A 13,366-nucleotide genomic window follows, 5' to 3' on the forward strand; every position below is an offset into this window, starting at 1 on the left:
CATCTAAAAATTGGGATGTCATTCATGATGTTGTACAATTTTTACAAAAATTTTATGTGGCTACACTTGAGTTTTCTGGAGCTTATTATACTACTATTGTAAATGGTTTAGTTCACATTGCTGAAATTTCTCTTTTACTATATAAGTTGAAGGCAAAAGAGGGATATACTAATGTTGTTGAAACCATGCTAGATAAGTTTAAAAAATATTTCTTCCCAATTCCCCCTATTTACCTAATTGGTGCTATTTTAAACCCTACTATCAAAATGATAAAGTGTTGCCAATTAATCAGTGCTTTATATACTTATATGGATATTGGACCAACTGAAACTCCTGATACTGAGACTTGTATTTCTGATCTGCACAAACATTTACAAAATTTGTATAATTATTATGCTAACATTGTTGATGCTTCTTCGGTTATAGATGCAAATATTCCTTCAAGTAATACTTCAACATCTGGAACAAATTTGGAAGATGATGATAATGTTCAAGATTATTTGATTTGGTCTACACTAGGAGAGCATCAACAAACCAGTAGCCGAAATATTGATGAACTCCAATTCTACTTGCAAAAGTCACCGGATCCCCTCACAAAGGATTTTTTACCTCTGAGTTGGTGGAGGAGCAACGCAAATCAGTTTCCTGTTCTTTCGGCCATGGCTCGAGACGTTCTAAATGTGCCTATTTCAACAGTCGCATCAGAGAGTGCATTTAGCCAAGCAAGACAGCAACTAGGAGATAGCCGTCATTCATTGGGCAGTAACACTTTGGAAGTTCTAGTGTGCTTCAGAGATTGGATTAGATCAGAACGGCGAATCAAGGGCGCGACGAGGTAGATGAAGAGGAAGACCAAGAAATTGGAGATATAATGGTTTATGGTACCGATTATAATACCGGAAACCAAACACCTCACATTGACATGGAAGAGCTTACAAAGATGATGCAAAACATTTGATTTACTATTACTTCTTTTTTTTTAACAATTGTTGTAAACTTTTAATTTGCAAGTTCAAATATTTAAAAAATCAAAAAAGAACTTGCAAATTAATTAGAAGTACTATATATTATTCAATAAAAATATCAAAACTACTTAAATATTGTGAATTTTTTATATTGCATAATGTCTTATACTCTTATTCAATATTTTTTATATAGACTTATGCATTTATGTTAATATGTTTTATGTTTTAGACTTTTAGTTTGTTCTTTTAATTCTAACCCTTAAAAGTTCAATTCTAATCTTTAATTTTAACCCTTAAAAGTTTGAAAACACTTAAGTACTTAACTATCAATAACATTGAAAAAGAAAAATATAAGATAGTTAAAAATAATTAAAAAAAATGAAAGCCCGACCCGCCCGAACCCGCTAGACCCGAACCCGTACGGGCCCTATAGAACCCGAAAAATCCCAGCCCGCCACCAGCCCGCTAACAACCCACCCGTAACCCTAACGGGCTGACCATTTTTGTGTCCAGCCTGTCCCAGCCCGCCCGATAAACACCTATATAGTGAAATCCAACATGCCTATCATAAAAAAAAAAATCAAAAAGAAAACAACAGCCACAAAACATTAGAGCAAAAAAATACTGAGAGGATCCTAGGGGGACTAGAAGAGGGAAGCTTGGAAGAGGAGGAAGCAATGGTTTTGAGAACCCGGTCCAGTCGGGCATTTGCATACAGTTGTTCTTCAAGCGGTTTTGCGCGAAACTTATCATTTTTCTTTGTCAGGCAGGCAACTTATTCATTAATGGAATCGGGTCCTTTAACTGCTTGACTAAGCTGAGTTTCAAATATGGCATTTTGAGCCCTTAACCTTCTGATCTCTTCAGAAGCTGTGTTTTGAGCATTGATCAGCTGAGAAACAGTCGAGATGCTTCCACCAACTCTTTCTACGCACTCACATTCTTCCAGAGTGGTTTTAGAGAAGGTTTTCTTACGTGTGCCTACTTTGGGATTACCCAAGGGGACCTTATAAAATCTGAACACTTGAGTGAGGAGAAAACCATATGGAAGTCCATGATTCCCACCTTTAAATCTTTCCACCTTTTGCATATGATCTATCATGATTGCTGGCAGATTGATTGGGACAAACTCATTAAGCGCCTCCATTAATACCATATCTGATTTTGTAGCAATGGACCTTCTCTCAGAATGAGGTAAAATCACCTTATTGACCAGTTCAAAAAGAAGCTGATACTCAAGAAGTAATACCTTCTTATGCACGTGTTCCCCCTGCTGAATAGCTTGCTCTTTCATGATAGATCTCCTAAAGTTGACACCATAGACACCTTTGACTGAGGACATTCCTTCACATGGAATTATGAGAACCTTTCCCAATGTCAAAGCGTCGAGTACAATGTCTACTCCATTTATTAGCGCACAAATGTGATCCCCCTCAACGGTGAAGAGAGATGCATATAAATTTTGTACCGCATCTTCGTACACTAGAGGCATGCTCCCCTGAAACAAGTGCTCCCATTGCTGAAATTCCACTATCTCCAGAATTTGTCTCATACCGGCCATCTCTGAAATTGCTGGGTCAAATGTACAACCCCACAGGACTTTCTGAGTTCTTAATCTCTGCTACCAAAGACCACTATCACTAGGCATGGTCCTCAGAGGACCAAGTTCTCTAACAGTTTCCCGTTTTCATTTGCTAGATCCTTTAATAGGCTTTCCTTTCCAGCTTACTAGCCATACAGTATCATCTTCAGACAGGGCTTGCTCAACTGGACTCATCTTAGACTTGCTGTTTCCCTTCACGGATGCACCATTTTGTTTCTCAATAGTTTCATCGGAAGCTTTATCCACAGACTTTTGAGCTTTTATAGATTTTTTTTCACTAAGGAACCAGGTTCCTTTGGAACATTTTTGTCAATCCCACTTACTAGAACACTCTTGTTAGTAACAAATTTTCCTTGATTCATCAACCTCTTTTTCCTTCTCTTGACACTCCTCCTACTTTTCTGCAATGTAGACTCAAAACCCTCTTTCTGTTGTGACCTAATAGTGGGTGACTTGGAGGAGGATGATCAGGAGGTGCAGAAGTAGGTTTGTCTGGAAGAGAATCAGGTTCTTCAGTAGTTTTTCTGTTTGGAAACGTCTCATGATCCAAGGACTCGAGGAGTACTATGGTTCTTACATTGCCTAGGAATGGATTTTCTTCCCCCTGATACTCAGACGAAAGATATGCTCCTTAATTCATTAGACTCCAGCAGCGATAGCCATGATGTTATGCGCTGCTTCCTTTTCTGGTGACTCTGTGAGAGTCAATAAGTCCAAAATGGAGGAGTTCAGATACTGATCAGGATCATCCTCAGAGACCTCTGACACTTGAGAGGTGAAACCCCCTGAGTGTTATTTGATGAGATAAGAGGAATGACGAGATACAGAGTTTTCAATACATGGGAGGAAAATAGGGTTTGTTAGAAAAGGAAAGACTATAGGAAAAGAGGAGGAACCAGGTGTGAATATAGTAGTATTGTAAGAAGTGGAATAGGGAATCTCTGGGGATGATTTTAAGGATGATAAAGAATGGGAGTGGTGTTAATGGTGGGAGAAGGAATCGATCGTTCGATTGCCATTACAGGAGTATTTGGAAGACAAGTAGAGTGAGAGAGAGAGAGATGAAGAGAGTATCGCAGCTATACAGAAGATATGAAGGTTCATGACTTGCTATGAGGGAGAAAGAAAGTTTTATTAGAAAAAGGACTAATGATGAGAAGAGAGAGAAACAGGTTCTGAATAGTTCTAAAACGGCGGTAGGTTTGTGGGAAAATGTTATCGTGCAGAAGGGATGAAGGGATTTGAAAAACAAGATATGACATGTAGACTTTGAAAAGTCGGATGATGTGGTAGTTGAGTTGATTTTGTTAATAATTTTGAGAAGGCATGCAGAACAAGCACATAACTACTAACCAGTGGTACATGAACCTGATGCCCGATTAATTTTTGAAAAAGATTTTAGCAGCTCTTCTTTCGCAGTTCATAACTGTACCTTTAGCTTCTATGATTGTCATTCGTGTTTACTTGCAACTATATTGATGTGAGTTAGGCTTGGCCAGAAAACACTTTAGCTAATTTTACCTGAAGGTGTTTTACATAGCCAACTGATGGGGAATCATGTTCTCCATTAGATCTTAATACCCCAGCTTCACCTTGTTTCTTCCAAAATATTCCCTACTCAAGGCTTTGGTGAAGATATCTGGAATTTGGTCTTCTTTGTTGCAGGACTTTTCACAGATCAACCATTTCTCTATATTGACCCTCAGAAGATAATTCTACCCATCAATGTGCTTGGTCCTCTTGTTTTGAGATGGATAGAGAAGATATACCATCAGAAGATACCCCAATATCTTCCAGTTGCTGCTCAATTCATAGGGTTTGAGAACAGCAGGATGCTCCTGCTACACATTCTTCTTCAGTTGTTGATGAAGCCATTGAGTTTTGCTTCCTTGTGCCCCAAGAGATGAGACATTAACATGGTAAGTGAAACATTCCAGAAGTCCTTTTCCTGTCCACAAGAAAACCTGCACAGTTAACATCAGCATACCCAACCAGATTAAAACTGTCACCTGAGGGGTAATACAGGACCAGGTCCCGAGTTCCCTTAAGGTATCTCAAACATATTTTGGTAGCCTTCAAGTAGGATTCCTAAGGACTTGACTTTGGATTCTATTCTGGAGTGGAGATATATAAGGGACTAAGAAAAATAATATTTTTTTTAATAATACTTGTCTAACTCTGGAATGAAAGGGAGTGATTAAGTTATCAGATAGATGGGAACTTTTGTGTTTCAAGGTTAGGACTGAGGTTTGAATGGTAGGGGAACTTGGGAGGTTAATTTGATTTCCCTACACTCATTGTTCTGTTACTTGTGGAGTGCCATGAACTGCATCTCCACTCTTCCTTCAGCATCAATGGTAGTAAGTGAAGTACCAGGTTCCTTGTGAGAAGTAGAAGATGATGTTTTATTGTCTTTCACCTCTCTCCTTCATCTTGCTCATCATATCAACCTCCCTATTTGAAACCTCAGATATTTCCCAGGGACCAGAGATGGTTCATTATATTGATCATCACTGTTTCCTCCTTGGTTAGAGAAAGGGTCTTGTTGAATACCCCATGAGTACTTCTTCCACTTAGTGTGCCCTTTGTTGTAGACTTTGTGGACTTTGCTTTGTGGGGAGTATCACTTTTCTTTTGGCCACTAGGACGACTTTGCCAGTTACCAGATTGGTAACAGTGCACATTTTTTATAAGAACTCGACTTTATTCCCTTTATCGCAGATTTGAGAGATACTCAGGAGACTGTACTTCAGGTCATCCACATGGTATACGTTCTCAATTGAGTGACAAAGAGATTATCCAACTTTTCCAGCACTGAGAATGTACCCTTTCCTTTTTCAAGGGATACATTCCCTTCCTGCAGGGCTTTCAGTGAGAAGAAATTTATAATGCTTCAAGTCACGTGCTTTGAGCATCCATCGCCCATGGTTCATTGCAATCCGTTTCCTTTCATTATTCCCTGGACATGTAAATTATGGGTTAGATTTAGGAACCCACACTAGTTTGGGTTCCTTGTTATGATAAAAGGGATGGATAAGGGCTTTTTTAGTCCATGCAGGCAATATTCGTTTCTTGCGACCGGTACCTGGTCCCTTGTTAGTAGTCACTTTGTCAGTAAACACTTTATTTTTCTCAACAGATTGAACCCTGGCCTGGCAATTTTCTTTGAAGTGCTCATTGTTCCCATAGTGGGTACACAGCCAGTTATCAGGAATAGTGATGTACTTACTGTGAGGGTTGTAAGGAGTTTTCTCCCTTTGGAACCCGATTCCCTGACTGTTTCCACTATTATTCAAATACATGGCAGTGACAGCATATGAGGACCATGTCCACTTCAGAGATTTCTCAAGATCAATTTTTACTTTCTCGCAATCAGCTTGAAGTTGCCGATTTTTCTCAAGTTCACCACATAGACTAGTTTTCACATCATTTAATTCATGTTCAAGCTTGATGTGTGTATCACTAGCTACTTCATTCCCTTTCCCAAGACTCACATACCTATGTTCTCTATTGAGTCCCTTAATGGTTTCCTCTAGGTCAGTGATTATCACTAAACTATTATCCCTCTCTTGCTCAGTAGCTAAAATGTTTTCTTCTAGAGTGTGTTTCTCATTGATGAGACCTTCTATTATTTCCTTCAAGTCAACCACCACTACCATCAAGTCATCTCTATCATTTTTTACACTAGTTATATTTTCATTTAGAGATTCCTTTTCTTTTTCAAGATTAGCTATGGTCTCATTTAGGTCCACTACACAGACCACCAGATCATCTCTAGATTGTTCAGTTTCTCCTAGTTTTATGGTCAGAATTTCCTTATCATTATCAAGGCTATAATAAGCATCAAATAGAATATTTTCTAATGACCTTAACTTCTTAGAAGAGTAGGATTTCAGATTTCTCTGAACATCCCTGAAATTTACCTCATCATCTTTATCTTCTTCATCCTCATCAGACTGAGCCATCAGCGCGAACAGTGAGTCATGCTTCGTTGCTTCAGTTTCCACTGCCATCATGGAACTATTTTCGGCATCTGGTTCCTTTTCTGATTCACTGGAGGAGTTTCCCCAAGCAGCAAGAGCTTGCTTCACAATATTGTCAGTTGTACTTTTTCGATTGAATCGTTTGTTTGGAACCAGGTTCCTTTTTGCTGCTTTGTCAGGATTTTGTTTGTATTTCTCCTGTTTCACGAGTGGGCAGTTTTTGATGAAATGCCCTGGCTTTCCGCACCTGTGACAGAGATCATTGTTCCTTGCCTTACTTGAACTACCTCTATTTGGTATACCACCATTTTTTCGAACCATCTTTTGAAATCTTTTAGTAAGATAGGCCATATAACTATCTTCATCACTTGAGTCACTGCTTTTAGCTTTGAGTATCAGGTTCTTTTCCTTCTTCGGCTCTCTCATTTCACTGTCTTTCTTTCTTTTCATCTCGTATGTCTTCGGATTACCAATCAACTCATCCATGGTTAGATTTTGTAGATCTTTAGCTTCAGTGATGGCATTTACCTTACTTTCCCAAGAACCAGGTAGAACACTGAGGGTTTTCCTTACAAGCTTGTTTCTGGGAATAATATCTCCAAGTGAATGAAGCTTATTTATGATGGAAGTGAATCTGGTGTGCATATCCTGTATAGACTCATCATCATTTATCCTAAAGAGCTCATATTCTATGGTGAGCATGTTAATCTTGGGTTGTTTCACCTGAGTAGTTCCTTCATTTATGGTTTGCAATGCTTCCCATATTTCTTTGGCAGTATCACAAGCCGAGACTCTATTGTACTCATCGGGTCTTATGCCACACACCAAGATTTTCTTTGCACAATAGTTCTTTTTACGGCTTTTCTATCAATGTCTCTATACTCTTTTCTGTCTTTCAGCACCATTGGTCCAGTTTCTTTAAGCTTCTTCATAGGAACATGTGGACCATCACAGATGATGTCCCACAGTTCTGAATCTTCGGCCATTATAAATCATGTATGCAAGTCTTCTACCAGCCGTAGTATTGACCATTGAATCTAGGAGGTATGTAGGTTGATTGTCCTTCCTCAAAGTTGGGTGGAGCAGTCATTGAGATCCTTTCTAGGTGTTAGCCTTTTAGAAAGAACCCACTCTAATACCAATTGATAGTTTATATGGGTCCACCAAACAGTAGAGTGCCTGGTCCTTTATAAGGTTAAGCTGAGAATGCTAATAAAACTGTAAGTAAATGAGACACATGATTTTTATGTGGAAAAATCCCACACAAGGGGACAAAAACCACGACATACCCTTGTAGGCTTTCAACTTCACTAACTTGTAATCTCACTATTACAAGCCACTTTGTAATACCTCTACTACAAAGGATTCAACTTTACTAACTTGTGATACTCTTATCACAAGCCACTTTGTGACTCTCTAGTTATAAAGGCTTTAAACTTATGACTAAACCTAGTCACAACATAAACTTAGAAAAATTACGGATTTTGGGTTTCCTAAAACAAAGCTTCTAAGAAATCAAGATAGGAGTTACAATGAAGAACAAATAATAAGATTACAACTCAACTACGGATACACATAGACTCATTGTGAAACTGATCCTTTAGTGGAGTTGTCTTCTTGTTCTTGACACACAGGTGACTTCAATGCCGGATGAATACTTTAATGCTTGAGAGAATATTACTGAATGCTCAAGGAAGTGTTGTGCCTTACACCAGGTTGTTATACTACAAAAGATATCACATTGGTGATGTCAAATCTTGCCACACGCTTCTTCCTAATGAGAAGTGACCGCTGCACTGTCTGCGTGTACAGTTGCGGACAGTCTCTTTCTATAGTTGCGTTCCAGTTATATAGTTGACTTGTACTTCTATCAGAGAACCCTAAGGGACCAAGTCCCTCTTGTGTTACTCTTTGTACCAGTTGCGGATAGTCATTATCTGCCATTACGTTCTATCTGTACAATTGACTTGTACTTTTGTCGAAGAACCCTAAGGGACCAGGTCCCTGTTGTGTTCTTTCTTGTAGTTGTTCACTCACTCGTTGGTGATCAGACTGAACATTATTCATTTGAAGAGTACACCAGGTGGGTGAGGTTCTTTATCTGGTTCTTGGCAATAAGTTTGTTAGATCATCAAAACATAAGAAGCATAAGGCAAAGACATTGAAAACCCATCAGTATTATTATTGTATTTATTATATCATTCTTATTGTGGTGTATTTATATTTTTTAATACTTGTTCTAGAGGTATTTAAAGTGGCGGGTCGAGGATCTTACCGGGTTATATTCACGTATAACTCACTCCTTACCTGCATGTCCAGTAGATACTATTCGTGATGACGGAGCTAGTAGATAACGAGTTTGCTAGTTGATCTGGTTATTGAGGTACGCCACCACATTGTTCATGGAGGCTGACAAGAGAGTCTTTATCATATATTTATACGATGTCTTTTATTTTGGGGTTTACACACTCGATCATAAGTCATTTGTAATTCTCTCAGATGTTCTATGGTCTAGTATGGGATTCGGGCTAGAGTGTTGTTCCTCCATTTTGGTTACTATTATTCATAAATATTTATAGAAAAATTTGGATCAATAATCATTCGCATTTAATTATTGGAATGTTAGGAACTTGCATTTATTTCGGTTGAATTTTGAATAAGTGCTAAATGTATGATATAAGTTGGTTCGCCTGGCGGGTAGTGTTAGTTGGGTTCCAATCATATCTAGGGGATAGCTTGGGACGTGACAAAGTTGGAATCGGATCTTAGGCTTTAAGTCTCGGGTCATGGAGCAATGTTTGGTATAGTATTGTTCATGAGTATGTAGACGTCCATACTTATGACCTTGAGGCTACTAAACATCTATGATGTTTTCTCATTTCTTATTCGTGCATTGAGATGAATGAAGTTGAACCTTGTAATGTCCCTTTCGCAGATGGTTAGGACACGCACTTTCGCCTCTGTTGGAAAACGAACTTGATTTGGAAGTTTTGAACAAATATATGAGATTGAGAGTGGCATTGAATTCATGAGTTGTTGTGTGCATTGGTTCTATTTGAGAATCGGTTGGCTATAAATTTTGGAATAACTCGAGTTGCAAAGGAAAGCTCGTAAAATTATTCAACATTCGAGTTTGCGAATACAACCCTCCATTATGAGTTTGGAAAGGAGAGAAAAAGATATGAGCGGTAACGTAAGAGATGTAGTAAATTAGCCACACCTAGGTTGTTGGACATGATGGTAAAATATATCTGAGGAAAGTACTTATATACTTCTTAGCTTAATGCCTTTTGAAGTGATTTGATAGTATTAGTGGTATCGTGATAGTGATGTTATATGCATACTGTAGCGTAAGAATGAACAATTTAAGTGCATTAAGTATAATTATGATACTGGCACTACGTAATGCAAGATCTGTTAATGGTAAGAGTTCGTGTATGAATGCTAGCTTGTGAAAAAAAATTAAGTGTATGGCTATACACCAATGTAGTAAGAGGTTAAGTATAAAACTTAGTACATAGTGACATTATTAGCTAATAAACTAACGGTTAAACATTGAGTAGTGAGACTGCCACACAACAGAAGGAAATAGATGGACATTAAATGAAGTTGAGTATAAAAAAAACTGAAATGACATGACATTTCTGAGAAAAGTAATCAGTTTATACAATTTTGTTAACATACATTGTATTCGAGGAAGAATAGCAACATGTTCTGAGATGATTGAGTATATGAAGATTTAAAAAAAAGATTCGAGTACTTAGATCTACTATTTGGTTTTAACCTAAGTATGGGAGTCTTACTATTGGGCCAATTTATCTGATATGTGTTGACATGGTTCAGAGTTGTAATACACTTACGAATTTGTTATAACTTAGCATTGTTGAATTGAGGTTATCTTGGGCTTGGATTAGTCGACTTCGTATTTTTTTTTTACATTTGCTTGTCAGGAAAGATTGTCAAATTTTCTATTTTGATTGAGTTTATTATAGAGGATTCGCTTGGTATGCCTCTAGGCAAAGCTACTTCGTTAATAAAAAGTTCTGGATATGATAAGTAAAGGACATGTGTTGTATTTAACTATAACTTAGGGTACCAAAGCTGAGTAACCGACTATTGAATTAGTCTTGGTGATTAATGAATTTTCGAGTGTATTTTCAGAGGAGTTATCGACACCCTTATTAAAGATATAGACTTGGATACTAAGATATTTCTAGAAACCTAGTCTATATTTATGTTATTTTATAGAATATACAAGATTTAGGAGTTAAGAGGTCGCTAGACTAAATATATCACTTTTTAGGTGCTTATGTTCTATTAGTTGAGAAAAAAATAAACTGGTAGATCTATATAAGCATTTATCAATAATTAATAGAAGACTTAAAGTGCGATGAATGACAAGTTTTTTCTTCTTCTATACACTTAGATGATTTGTGCCCTCGGTTATACGGTGTTGGCTTATATTCAAAATAAAGTTGTAATAATGAAAGATAAAAGAGTTAGATAATCGGAAGAACATATACCAAGACTTGTCATGGTTGGTGTGCACATCTGGTGATGTCTTTTACATAGTCGAATGCGCTAGTTATCTTCATGGACTAGATGAACCGAGTATTCAAAATTGTTCCTTAGTCTTCTAATTATTAGTTTATTAACGACATATGAGAATATTTTCATAGTTGGTAGAAACATATACATCGGTTGAGGAGGGTCATATAGACATCGAGATAACATTAATTAAATACCAACATCACATTTGTAATCAATTATGTTGGCACAAGTAAATGTTAGTTTTGAAGACCGACAAAGGAACTCAGGCATGAACCAGGTCCATCCCTCAGGTTCATAAAAACGGGCAGATTCGATCATGTGGGATGCACGTGAAGGAGATAAGCTTAACTTGGTGTATTTAATATCTCCTGATTGAAAAGGTTGCATAATTGATAAGGAGAAGGACTCCTTAATCAAAGAGAACACTATCTAATATAGGGAAGGAGTTAGAAGTTGAAATCAACTAGAACTCTTCCACCAAGGAAGAGTTGCATCAGAACTCTAGTTATTTCTTCATCTACTAACTCTATAAATTGCAGGATGTTCTCATATTACATGTGTTGCACAAAAACGCAGAAGTTAAACGTGAATCGAGAGCAAAATAGCAAGGTTTTTTGCAAGCAGTTTGTGTGATATTCAAGTGTGCAAACCTGAAGCTACATGAACCAGATTGAAGAACCAGCTCCATAAAGAGTTTTATGTGTCTTTCTTTATTTCTAGTTCAATTGTAGTAGGTGATTTCATATTGTACCTTTCAGATTTATCTAAAAGCAATTGTAATAGGTACTTTGAGTATTCAAGTTAGAGTTAACTTGAAGTTGTCGCAATAGTTAGAGGCTGTTGCTACAACGGGATTAGAGGTAATCCTTATATTACAAAGAGTTTTGTAAATGCTGTTTTGGCTCAGTGATTTAGTGGAGTATTGGGGAAAATCCTACTGAGTAGTAGGTTGTGGTTTTTCATATTTTGAGCCGAGTGTTTTCCACGTAAAAATACTTGTGTTCTTTACTTTCTACATTTATTATTCCGCAACATGAGTAGAAGGAACACATAGAAGAATCAGGTCCTTCCATAATCAGTTTAAGCGAAAAATTGGTCACCACACAAATCACCCTCCCCCCTCTTGTGTGGTATTGAAGTGCAAAACAACAATTGGTATCAGAGCAGGTTATCCTTGAAGAGGCTAACACCTTAGGAACAGATTAAGATGAGCGCACCACCTGGAAACTGGGAAGGGCAATCCGCTGATAGGCCTCCACTCTTTAATGGTCAGTACTACTCTTGGTGGAAAAACAGGATAAGAGATCACATCATCGGAGAAGACTATCAGCTATGGGACATTGTCAGTGATGGTCCCCTAGATACCATGAAGAAGAATGCCGAAGGAGTAGATGTGCCAAAAAAAGAGCTGACTGCAATGCTGAGGACTTGAGGAAATGGGAAAAGAATGCTAAGGCCAAGAAATGGCTTGTGTGTGGACTTTGTCCAGATGAGTACAGTAGAATTCAAAGTTGTACTACTGCTAAGGAAATATTGGACACTTTGCAAGTGGCTCATGAAGGAACACCTCAAGTGAAGAGGTCTAGAGGAACACTATTGTATTCTCAATATGAGAATTTCACCATGAAGTAAGGAGAAATCATCCAAGAGATGTATACAAGGTTCACCATACTAATAAATGAACTTAAGTCTCTTGAAAGGGTTATTCTTAAAGAAGACAAAGTTGAGAAAATTTTGACAAGGGTACTGCCAGTCTCTTGGGAAAGCAAAATCACTGCTATTCAGGAATCAAAGAACATTGATGCTCTTAAGTTGGATGAGCTAATTGGAAATCTCACTGCATATGAACTTAGAAGGCAAACCATTAAGATGGATGCACCCAAGAAGGAAAGGATCCTGGCACTCGGAATCACTGAAGGTGATGATCTAGAGGAGGATGAAATGACCATGATCACAAAGGACTTCATGAAATACCTAATGAGAGGAAAGGTTTCTTCAAGAAGTGGAAGTAACGGCAAACCAAGGGTTCCTGAAAAAAACCAATGAGGGGTGTTACAAGTGTGGAAAGACTGATCACCACATCAAAAACTGTCCTCAATGGGAAATTGAGAAGGAAAGAGCTGAACGAAGGAACAGGAAGAAGTAACAGGTTCAATCCAAGAAGAACAAAGGATCAACAAAGACTATGGTTGCTGCCTGGGGAGAAAGCTTAGATGAGAACTCAGAGGGTGAAGATGGAGATGAACAGACATTTATGGCAATTG

Source organism: Nicotiana tabacum, chromosome 3 (genome assembly GCF_000715075.1).
Source record: "Nicotiana tabacum cultivar K326 chromosome 3, ASM71507v2, whole genome shotgun sequence".
Lineage (NCBI taxonomy): Eukaryota > Viridiplantae > Streptophyta > Magnoliopsida > Solanales > Solanaceae > Nicotiana > Nicotiana tabacum.